Below are 12,326 nucleotides of genomic sequence, written 5' to 3'. Positions count from 1 at the left end.
TTACTTGGTGATGATCCGACATTCCATATTAAATATGTTACGTTGACCCACTTAAGTACATGAACATTTGTGCTAGCCATTTTTCGAAATATATAATGATGCTGGGATTTGTTAAAACAAAAATAAAAATTAGAATAAAAAGTGTGTCCTCATTTTTTTTTTATTTTTAATTTTTTAATATTAGGACTATAACACATAAAACAAACAAGTGCTGATTTAGTCTGATCAATTTAAACATGCATTCAAGAAAGCATCCATAGCATATACTTTAAATAAGTGCATGCCTGAACCTTTCAATGATTAATTTTTTAATCATGATTTTTGTGGATGAAGCAACCCTTCCAATTTTTATTTTGCTTTGAGGGGAATGCATGTCATAAACTTTAGTGGAGCTTGATCATTTCAAGTTCCAGCCTCATCTTTTCATGTTGTTCCCTTGGAAGAGGTTTAGTCATGATATCAGCTATTTGGTTATTAGTATTAACATGTTTAACTGATATATTTTTATTTTCCACATTATCTTTTAGAAAATGATGTATTATATGAATTCGTTTAACCCTAGTATGATGCACGGGATCTTTAGATATGCATATAGCACTAGTATTATAACAATAAATCGGAACACAATCAAACTTAATACCAAAGTCTCTTGGCTGTTGTTTGATCCAAAGCATTTGGGAACAACAAGCTGCTGCTGGCACATATTTTACTTTAGCAGTGGATAATGCAACGGTGCTTTGTTTCTTGGAACACCAAGACACTAAACAAGGGCCAAGGAATTGTACCATACTTGAGGTGCTTTTTCTATTTACAAGACCTCTTGCATAGTATGCATCACTATAACCTTTCAAATCATAGACATTGCTTTTTGGATAGAAAAGGGACAAGTCATCTGTTCCCTTCAAATATCTCAGATTTCTTTTAAAAGTTGTATGATGTGATTCTTTGGGATTTGATTGAAATCTAGCACACAAACCAACACTTAATGTAATATCGGGTCTACTAGCGGTTAGATATAATAAAGATCCAATCATACCTCTATACATAGTTTGATCATTAATACCATTTGTATCTTCATCAAATCTAACGTTTGTAGCCATTGGAGTGTGATTTGTTTTACCATTATCTAAACCATATTTCTTAAGAAGTTCTTTTATATATTTTTATTGATGAATAAAAATATCATTAGCCGTTTGTTTAATTTGCAAACCAAAGACGAAATTTAATTCTCCCACCATACTCATTTCAAATCCAACACTCATAAGATTAGCGAATTCTTTACATAGCAATTCATTGGTGGCACCAAAAATAATATCCTCAACAAAAAGTTGCACAACCAAAATATCAGAACCTCTATTTTTGAAAAACAAGGTTTTATCAATTTTACCTCTAACAAAATCATTTTCAATCGAAAACTTTGATAATCTTTCATACCATTGCCTAGGAGCTTGGTTTAACCCATAAAGATCTTTATTAAGCTTATAGACATGATCAGAAAAAGAAGGATTTTCAAAGCTAGGGGTTATTCCACAATGACTTCTTCATCAAGAAAACTATTCAACAAAGTACATTTAGCATCCATTTGATATAGCTTGAAATTGATAAAAGCAGCCAAAGAAATTAGAATTCTGATAGCCTCTAACCTAGCTATCGAAGCAAATGTCTTTGTATAATCGACCCCTTCTTGTTGATTGTACTCTTTAACCACGAGCCTCGCTTTTTTTCTAACTATGATTCCATGTTCAACCAATTTGTTTCTAAATACCCATTTTAGCTTAATTACGATTAAACCATACCCATAAATTTTAAAACAAATGCATAAACACAACAGTAGAAGAAAAAAGAAGACAAATATTTGTTGAATTTTTTTTCTTCTTTAATGTTCCTGAATTTGAACTTTTGCAATGCTCAAATGATCTTTCAAAAAGCTTTTTTCAAAGATTTTGGATGATAGACATTATAATACGATTTTTCTCTTGTATAGGCCAGGTCCTAGGATAGGCTAGAGGGGTCATTGTCCAAGGCCCAATCTTATACAGTAGAAATACAGTGAGTGAAAGGCCCCTAACAATAAATGTTGAAAAGGAAGAGGGTTCAAAAAACTAAAACAAGGTAAGCAAAACACTGGTTGAAGAGGCTAGATAAATCAATATATTTATGAAACAATACGCATCCCATTTCCCAATGCCAATGGTTTTGGGAAAGCCAATGACTAAAAACAATGACTTTTTGGTTCAATTTTTATCAGTTCATGATAGTTTAAGTGAATTATCGAAGTTAGTGCAATTTAAGTTACCCTATACGCGAGTATAATTTTTCTTTCCCAACATTAAGATCTACAAACAGAAGAAAAAAAAATATTTTTGCAACTTCATTATCATCAATGCCATCTTTTTATCTTCTCCTCCTCCATTATTTCTTGTTTTGAGAAGAATTTGATTGATTTAGGAAAAATGCACATATGTTAAAACTCAATGTAATTTATAATGTTGCAAAATTTAAGGGTTAAATTTACAGGCTTGAAGAAATTAAAAGTAAAATATAGATTGGAATTTAGTAAATCCTACAATATTATCAAACAATTCAAACCCAAAAATATTGAGATGCATACATATTGGGTTTTTATGTATCCTACACAAAAGTACTAGATGTAGTCAACTTTGTGGGAAAGACAAGAAAGTAAAACCACCATGCATGAGGGAGGGAGTAACGACAGTGCATCAAAAGTAGTGTCGACGGCGAAGAGGAGAGAGAAGATGGTGAGGATGGAAGGACATTAACGTATGCCCACTTGCTCCTATTATTGCATGGAAGGACATCTAAGATTGTCGTGTCCTTAGAGACGTGAGGATAGTCATATCATCAAGAACACCTTTCCCATTAAACTACGAGAACAGGTAAGACAAATATGGGTTCCAAAGAGTACTAGACCCCTTAATATGGTCCATCCCGAGTACGTACCCAAATTTGCTACTGGTTTTGTGAAGAAAGGTTAATTAACTATTTTTTTGGTAAAACAAAATGTATATTGGACAGTGGATGTTCAAGACATATGAGCGGAAAAGCATTGTTATTTTTAAAAATTAAGGAAAAATGCAACGGCTCGATAACTCAGCGACAAAGGTAAAGGAAAGATCTTAGGGATTGGTAAGATGGGTAAGGATTCTAATAAATCTGTTGATAATGTATATTTGGTTGTTGGTTTGAAATTGAATTTGTTAAGTGTTTTTCAATTGTGTGATAAAGGCAATAAGATAATATTTGATAAAGAAAAATGTGTAGTCAAAAACCCTATTACAGAAGATATATTTATCACTACTCTAAGACATGATAATGTATATGCTCTTCTTAATCTTTGAATTTGATTAACTAGGGTACAATTCCTTCTATGAGAAATATGAAAGAACTCATAATATCTCAGCTCCTAGTACACCTCAACAAAATGGTCAGGTTGAATGGAAAATCACACTTTAGAAGAAATCGCTAGGACTATGCTTATAGAAAATGGATTAGTTAAATATTCTTAGGCTGAAGCAGTCAACATAGCTAATTACGTGCTAAATAGATACCTTATTAGACCAATACTAAAGAGAACTCCCTATGAACTTTTTAGAGGAAGGAAGCCAAATATTTCATATCTTAGACCATTTAGTTGTAAATTCTTTATTCATAACTAGGGTAAAGACAATCTGAGTAAGTTCGATGCTAGAAGTGATGAAGGTATTTTCCTTGGATATTCGTTGAATAGCAAAGCTTATAGAGTGCTGAACAAACGTAGAAATGTGGTTGAAGAGAGTGTAGATATTGATTTTTTGAAATGGATAATGGTATATTAATTAAGTGATAGATTTTTAGAATTAAATATTAATGAACATTTTGATGATGAAAGCAAAGAAGAGGATGCTAACAAAGAAGCTACGTATAAAAAGAAGAATATGCAGGAGCTATCAAAAGTCTTGAAGAAGTTGATGATAAATAGCTTAAGCACATTGAAGTCTCTTAACTAGATCAAGAGAAAAATGCCCAAAACTTAGATAAACCACCTGTGGGTACTATTAATGATGCTCCAATTAAAGACTCTCCAAAGGAATGAACAACTCGCTCTCTTTTATTGATGGTTCATCATCTATTCTAAGAAGAAGATTCAAAATAGCATCACAATATCATCCCAACAGCATCATTAGTGATCCAAAAAGGGATATACAAACTAGGTCTTTAATTACAAATCTATCTGCATTTTCTACTTTTGTTTCTCTTGTGGAACCAAAGGATATTAAGGAAGCTATAAAAGAACCGGAATGGATCATTGCGATGCAAGCGAGTTGAACGCGTTTGAAATGAACAAAGTTTAGGATTTAGTTGGAAAGACCTATAGAGTTTTTCTATCATTGGAACAAGATAGTTCTTTAGAAACAAACTCAAAGACGACAGTGAGATAATCGAAAAAAAGAAAAGGTTGCATCACATGGCTATAATCTAGAAGAAGGTATTGACTACGATGAAACTTTTGCTCCTATTGCTCGATTAAAATCTATTAGAATTATGCTAGCTTTTGCGTCTTACATGAATGTATAATTAAATTAATTGGATGTTAAATGTGCATTTTTAAATGGCTATTTATAAGAAGAGGTATATGTCAAACAACCTCCTGGCTTTGAAAATGTTAATCTACCTAGTCATGTATTCAAAATAAATAAAGCACTTTACGGTTTGAAATAAGTTTAAAGGACTTGGTGTGATAGATTCAGCTCATATTTGCTTGTTAATCATTTATATCGAGGTAAGATTGATAAGCAAATTTTTATTGAATCAAGAGATGAACATATGATCTTATTGTTCAAGTTTATGTTGCTGGCATTTTATTGGGAGTTAGTAATAAATCTTTGTGCAAGGAAATTTATGATATTATGTGTAAGGAATTTAAAATGAGCATTATTGGGGATCTGAGATTCTTTCTTGGACTTTAAGTAAAGCGAAAGAAGAGTGACACATTTATTTGTCAAATAGAGTTAGAGTAAACAACCCAATATTCCATACAAGTCCGGGTATAGGGAGAAGGGAAGGGTAGCAAGAAAATCATATTAGTGCCAACTCCGAGGAATGGGCAAGGAGAAATGCACGCATTCTGATTATCCCCCAAAAGATAGATCCTGAAAAGACAAGGTGAGTGACACACAACGCGCCCAGAAAGATACCTGTAACTTACAACACACATTAAATCTAAAAGTAAGCCACAATAGCAAAAGTAAATAAGGGGCACAAAAAGGACATATATAATTAAAAAAAATAGGAAGGAAAGAAATACTAGGTAAACACGCTCAAAAATCTAAAGCACGATGTCCTAACCTGATTTATTTGGGTACCTGATATTTGGGTACACAGATAATTCGAGTCGGAACACATGTCGTTCAAATAGCTACCTAACTAACCAAGTACTCGAAATACTGGGTACTAATTTATCAACAACCCTAGCTATTACATCTAGCTGGATACCAACTATAACAAGCCTAGAATTATAAAGGTGAAAACTAACTGAAATGCGTAGTATTAAACAAGCAAAATCTCACTTTTACAAAAATAATCATGATATTAATTAACGGCTAAACTAATGTTTAAATATAATACTTGAACCAAACCATAGCAATACAACATAAGCCTTCATGGTCCAAAATAAACGAAAATTATAAATCATAAAAAAATAAAGTCCAAAAGTCCAAACTACATTTTAATATTCTCAAATACTAATCAAAAATTTTTTAATATTTGCTACTATTGGCGTTTCTTAAACGCATAGTACTAGTATATAGAATATCCCTATTTAAATGAAGTAGTAATTCTGCACAGATCCGCTCTTCGTGTCTTTTCTAGCACTCGTTACAGGTGGCATAGGGTTTATTCTAAAAATAACCTTTGAAAACATAGGATTTCGAAATTAACCCAACACATATTAAAAATTAGGGTTTTGAAATTGATCCAACAACAAATCAAACAAAGATAGGTTAATTAACCCAGAAAGTTTTGATTAATTTGTAAACAACAAGAGTTAATTGAAATTCTTGTAAATTAAAATTACTCACCTTTATTGACCTAGGGTAAACCACAAATTTCATCCACCATCAGTTGAGAGCTCGATTTTGTGATCTTTGGAAATGAGTTTCATTGAATTTGTGTTTTGAATTTGGGGATTTAGGGTTAGTTATTTAGGGGTTTTAGAGAAATTGGGTATTAAGGTGAAATAGGGAAAATGTGATGTTTGGAAAGTTAAATTAGGAAAATAAGGTATTTTTGATGTGTTCAACTATGTGCATACCTCATTCTTACTAAAGTAACATTTCCAAACGTTTTTTTGGGTATAAAGGTCACAGAGGATGAATAACCTCAGAGTTACCGTGTGGATTTTTATAAAACTTTGGTTACCGTGTGGAAAATCCAATACCTTAAGGTTACCACATCGAATTTTACAAATTAATTCTATTCTTAGGCGGAGATGAAAAAAATTTTCTTATTATTTGCTTCTGTCTTTAGTCACTAATGAAGAGGATAATTCTTCAACAAGTGGTTGGGTGTTTGTTTTTGGGGGAGGTGCCATTTCTTGGGCTTCTAAGAAACTAACGGTAATTGCTGATACCTTTGTTTGAGATACCTTTGTTAAGGAATCTTATGTTTGAGATACCTTTGTTGCCAAAGCCAATATCACCGGTAGCACTTCCTAAGGATCACACGACTTTAGGTAGGGCTTATAGTCAAGTGTATAATGGTATGTCGAGAACATTGGTCTTAGACACAGTCTAGTGTAAGATCTTATCATTTATGGGGTCATAACTCTTGACTATGTGAACACCGAGTTCAATTTGGCTGATTTTTTCACTAAAGCCATGAGAAAAGGTTTTAATTGAATAAGTGTCGATTGAGATCGGTTTATGTCAATAAAGTTTAAAGGAAAAGTCCCAAATCACACATAAATAGCATTCTGTCTTGAGTTCAATGTGGTAAAGTCCTTTAAAGTCTTTGAAAGCAACAAGGATGAACGACCATAGTTGCTTTAGACCATGATGACAAGGTGGTTGTTTAAGTTCTCAAGGTCAAGGGTTGAAGAACTCTTAGTAGTATCCTATCACACGGATATATTTTACGTAGTGAGAACCTAACTATATAAGAGTTATGGCCGCTCCAAGCAGTCAAGATTGGCATACTCGACTATGATAAACTTATGAATAGATATGCACACGACACTATATAATATGTCAAGGGAAATGACAATGTGTTATTGGTTTTGTGTGTATATAACCTTCAAGTGGTTGGCTGGGAAATTTGAATCAACCCGTAGGGACATCATTCTAGTTCGATCGCTTGTGTAGTGTTTTATACTAGGTGTTAGTTTAATCCGTAGAGACATTATCGTTGATGCATGAAATGAGATTATATACTTAATTGGTAAAGGAAGAAAGAGGTACGGTATACTCTTAATGGGGGACAATTGTTGAACAGTTAGAGCATATAGACCTAGATTTGTATATACTACATACATAGTATAGTAGTGGGAAAAAAATAAATCTGTTATAAGTCCAATTAAATGCCTCAAAGGAAAAACGAAAAAAAACAAACATAAATAAGCAATGACTCGTCGTGGGCTAGGCGACGAATCATCGCCTGGTTGCTGAAGTAGCATTTTAGGCAAAATGTAAAGCCGACTCAGCTTTATTGGAAATGCCGACTTAGCGTTTGGACGCTAGGAATTTTTTGTGTAGATTATATCTTATTGTGAATTTCATTTATCATCCTAAGCACTTTTGTAGGAGAAAATATCACAATTGGAAAGTGCATGAACGCCTTCTACTCATATCAAGTTTCCGAGCGACTTCTTTGATTGTCACAACCATATCATCATCGTTTCTTTGGTGATTAAACAAGAGTTCAAAGCCACAACCAAAGGATTACAAATAGTGTAGATTTATCTGTAACACATATTTGTAATATATCATTATTTTAATACAAACTAGAAATTTTTCTTACATTTAATCTTCTTTTAGTATTTTAACCTTCCTTTCTCAATCTATAGTACATGTTTAAGTCTAGTGACAACACAAAAGACATGAATGATTTTTTTAAACTTGTTAAGAATTAAAGGAGATATATAACTATACGTAACATCTCTTTTTCATCTTCTTTAAAACCTTTCGGAATAGTCAAAAGAGAAGGATTGAAGTGTAAGTTAAGTTCATTACTTTCAACCTCAACATAAACATCATCTCCACCATTTTCTTTGTTGTCAAAGCTGAAAGCATTTTGAGGTGCTCCCACATCATTTTGCAAGGACCGAAACATTCCTAAATAGGCTTAGGAAAAAATATTGTATAAACCATGAAAAGTATGTAAAGAAAAATTTAAACTTAGCAACATGAATAAATAACCAAATGAAAAAATATTGTATAAACTTTATATCATATTTCTTAGTAAAGCAAAATTATCTTTAATATATTATTTAAATAATGTAATATAAGAAAAAAAAAAGGCGAAAGCCACACAATAAAATTTTGACATAGCACAACTATAAACTTAAAATTATCTTTTTGTTACAGGTTGGATTTACACAAAATCATTAGAAGGCATACACTTAGGGTACAAATCATCTTAATCGTTTAGAGATCCTAACTTATAATATTCCCTTGGTTTGACCTGAATGATATGTTCTCATCCTTTATTGTTCACATCGAAGAGTGACAACAAGTGCATAGAATGTGTAGCACAATACTGATCGCGTCCACGAAGAGTGAATTGTGAGACTTATGGCCTCTTTGGGTGTTGGGGGATAGTTGATGAAGGATAGGTAATGCACTTGACTCCGGCAACGACTACAAAAACAACAGCCAAAGAAGCACCTAGATGGGCCTAACTCACTTGTGACGATTATCCTGTGGTGGAGGTTTTGATTTCCTTTAGTTTGATTGAAGAGAAGTGAGACATAAAACAAAAAGCGATTTGATCTTAGATTAGGCTTGGGAATGCTTCTAAGAGATTCACGTTCCTCACCCTCATCAGTGAAGGCAAAACTCTCAGAAAAAAAAATCCGTACTATATGTCAATCTTTCTCTATCCTGGTAGCTGGAAGGTAAGGTAAAACTCTTAGATGATATAGTGATTCCAAGTTTCAACTCTTGTTGATCCCTTGCACCCAACTTTGTTCTCTAAGTACGAGTCAAACCTTCTTGAGAACTAACCCTCGGTTATGTCTCAAGGATTATCCTAATGACCCTTTTGTAATGAATGAGGTAATCATCTCTTAAGTCTAAATTCAAACCAATATCAACTAATATTAGACCATTATAAAGCCATCAACAAGAAATTTACTGATCAAAAATTGTGAAATCCACAAATGAACACTAGAACCTACATAAACTATCAATAGCTACCAAGAAGGGATATTAGAAATTACCTACAAAATATGGGAAAGATTAAGATTGAAGATCAAAGTGTAAAAACCCTTAATATTACCCTCCTTCAACCTCCATGAATAAAGCTTGAAGATAAGATGATTACCAACAAGTTGCAATAAATGATGCTAATAACTTTAATAAGAAATAAAAACTAATTTTTAATTAATAAATAAGTGTGTAGAACAAGGAAATTAAAATTAAAAAAACTGGGGTTCTTAAGAAAAAAGGAAAAACTCTAACATTTGAAAATTAGGAAATAAAAGCATCAATTTTTTCACTACTAAGGCTCTCTACCTATTCTTCTCCAAGGCATTATACGCTAGGCCCATAATTAAGGAAAATTAGGCTTTATGTTGGCAAGAAAGCCCAAAAAAATAGAAATATCCAACAATATTGCAAAAACATCATCCCCTCTTTTGTTTGAGCAAGCGGTGCACGTTCGATATCAAAAGTGAACGTAAGGCGCACGTACAACTCAATTTGGTGCCTATTCTAAAAAGCAAGATAAACTACATCTATTGTTTTGGACGTCAGGCACACGTTCAAAAGATACAATGAATTAACATGCGGTGTACGTTCAACTTACTAATTTGCGTAGTGTGAAAAAGAAAAGGCTTTGGCTCCTTTATTACAACTCGGAATTCGACATTTGAACAATAAATTCGGAACTAATAGACCCACTTTTGAACTCCAATAAAAGGATCTATCAAAGTCCAAGTTTGTTGGCGTCTATGAGAAAAATAGTGAACCCTTTCATTATTGATGATTTTCTTTATATGGTTTGAAGCTATCTTGCAACTCTAGGCCTTTTTCTTCCTTGGTTTTGCTCCATGCGTCCTCCAAGCCTTTAGAGGATTAAGAGGCTCCTTCCTAGCATGCTTTAAGGCTTAAGAATAGGCTAAAACCATACTTAAACAACAAACAAACATGCTAACCTACAAGAAAGAGTAAATCGAAAAGAAACAAGGGGGAAAAAGCATGGAACTCAAGTGAAAAAAGCTAAAAAGATGCTAAAAAAATGCAAAATTAAGACTTAACAACTCCCCCTACACAAGCCCTTGCTAGTCCGCAACCAAGGAAACAACAAGTTACACCAAGTAACGACCCACAATGATGCACATGCAAGAAGGAATTAAAATTCCTAAAGCCCTTTAAGAATCACGATTTCCAAGTGCAGACTTGAGGCTCCTAGGCTAGTTTATATAGGAGAGATACAAGTCATACCAAGCAACCAAGTATTGAGCATAAAGGTTCCCAAGCCTATCACTAAATGGGGAACAAGCTTCTAGTGAAAGCAAGCAGTTCAGGTATTAACCTTGGTTAGATCCTCTGATCTTACACTAAGTGATCACTGTAATAAGAGATGTTATAAATGTAAAGCAAGCGCTATTAGGACAGTGACTTCTATGCACTACTAATCCAGAGACCCTCTACTCCCAGTTCGCCTTAGATACGACAACGTGACGCAACTAATGTCGCCCCTCGTCTCATGCTACGAAGCCAAAAGGAGGGCATCTCTCAGCGACAGCTGAAAGAAGACCGGTAAAGGGTAGGATCCGAGAACTCAGTCCCTCAAAGCGTACGTGGAGGGTCGGTGTTGTCAGAAAGAGGGGAAGCCGAGAGAGCGGCGTGTACGGTACGGGTAGTAATTTATGTTAATGGTAGTTGGATAAACCATTTCCTCACTTCTTCTTATATGAAAGATACTTGTGTATTGGGGAAGGTTAGTACAATAAGGTACACCGAGAGAGGAAGCTTTACCCATTTATCTCTAACCTAAAGAATAACTACCTTAACTAAAGAACAATTTCCAACTACTTGTAATAAAACCTTTAGCTCATATTCTGCACCAGAACTAGCAACCCAACAAGAATTGACATTGCATAGAGAATGAAGCTTGAAGAACAGAAATTGGATAGGAACAAAGTAGCTCGATTGTTAAGGTAGTTGACTTACTCACTCTTTTGAGTGAGGAGAGGAACGTGAAAGGGGTGGGGGCATGTGGTTAGCCTGTGAGGGTGAGGCAGACAAAGAAAGTCTTTCTTGGACAGATGGCTTGGGGCCACTTATCTTTCAAACTTTTCTAGTGGATCACAGTCATTATATTTAGGGTCCAATCACTGAACTCTCACGTAGGCGCTCTAAGTGATGTAAGCCTTCTACAGATAGGTGCTTCTTTAGTTTTGCACCTTGGTACCCTAGGGCCTCATGACCAAGGACTTCCATATAAGAAGGTGGATCATTCCTACAACGGCGTGATAAGAGTAATAGGCAAGAAAATGGTAAATAAACTAAAGCAAATAAAGGATATCTGATAAATAAGGGATCTATATATAGATGGTCTACCCAAACTAAACCAATAGGACCCTAGGCATCACACACTAGGAATGTAAACTTTTAATATTATGTTATAAACCTTTTATTAATTTTCTTTCATTGGAATTTTTCAACTTTTTCTTTTGTTTTCTTCTTTTTTAAATAAGTAGATGTTATTTTCTATCTTTACTACTAATGAATAAATGGTAATGAAAATAAGGTTTTTGAACCTATAAAATTAGAATAAACTAAAATGGACTACTATATGCAACATCATTATGATTTTAACAAGTCTTAGCGATCTCAAGCATTTACCATAATAAAAAAAAAAACCAAGAAAAACTATGCCAAGTGTGTTAACTTATCAACCTAGGAAAACCATCATACCAAACCAACTTAAGGAATGGAATAGAATGACGAAGGGTGACAGTAAAGAGATAAGAAAAGACAGGGTATGAAAGGAATGGAATGGTTGAAGGGCTATAAAAGGAAAGGATGAAACTGAAGGCTATCCAAGGGTTTAAGAAAGAAAGGGGTAGGTTGCGTCCAATTAATGTCCATACTTTCTATCTTTCA

The sequence above is a fragment of the Amaranthus tricolor genome, chromosome 7 (assembly GCF_026212465.1).
Source record: "Amaranthus tricolor cultivar Red isolate AtriRed21 chromosome 7, ASM2621246v1, whole genome shotgun sequence".
NCBI lineage: Eukaryota > Viridiplantae > Streptophyta > Magnoliopsida > Caryophyllales > Amaranthaceae > Amaranthus > Amaranthus tricolor.
The sequence above is the reverse complement of the archived record's forward strand: the minus strand, read 5'-3'. Positions refer to the sequence as shown.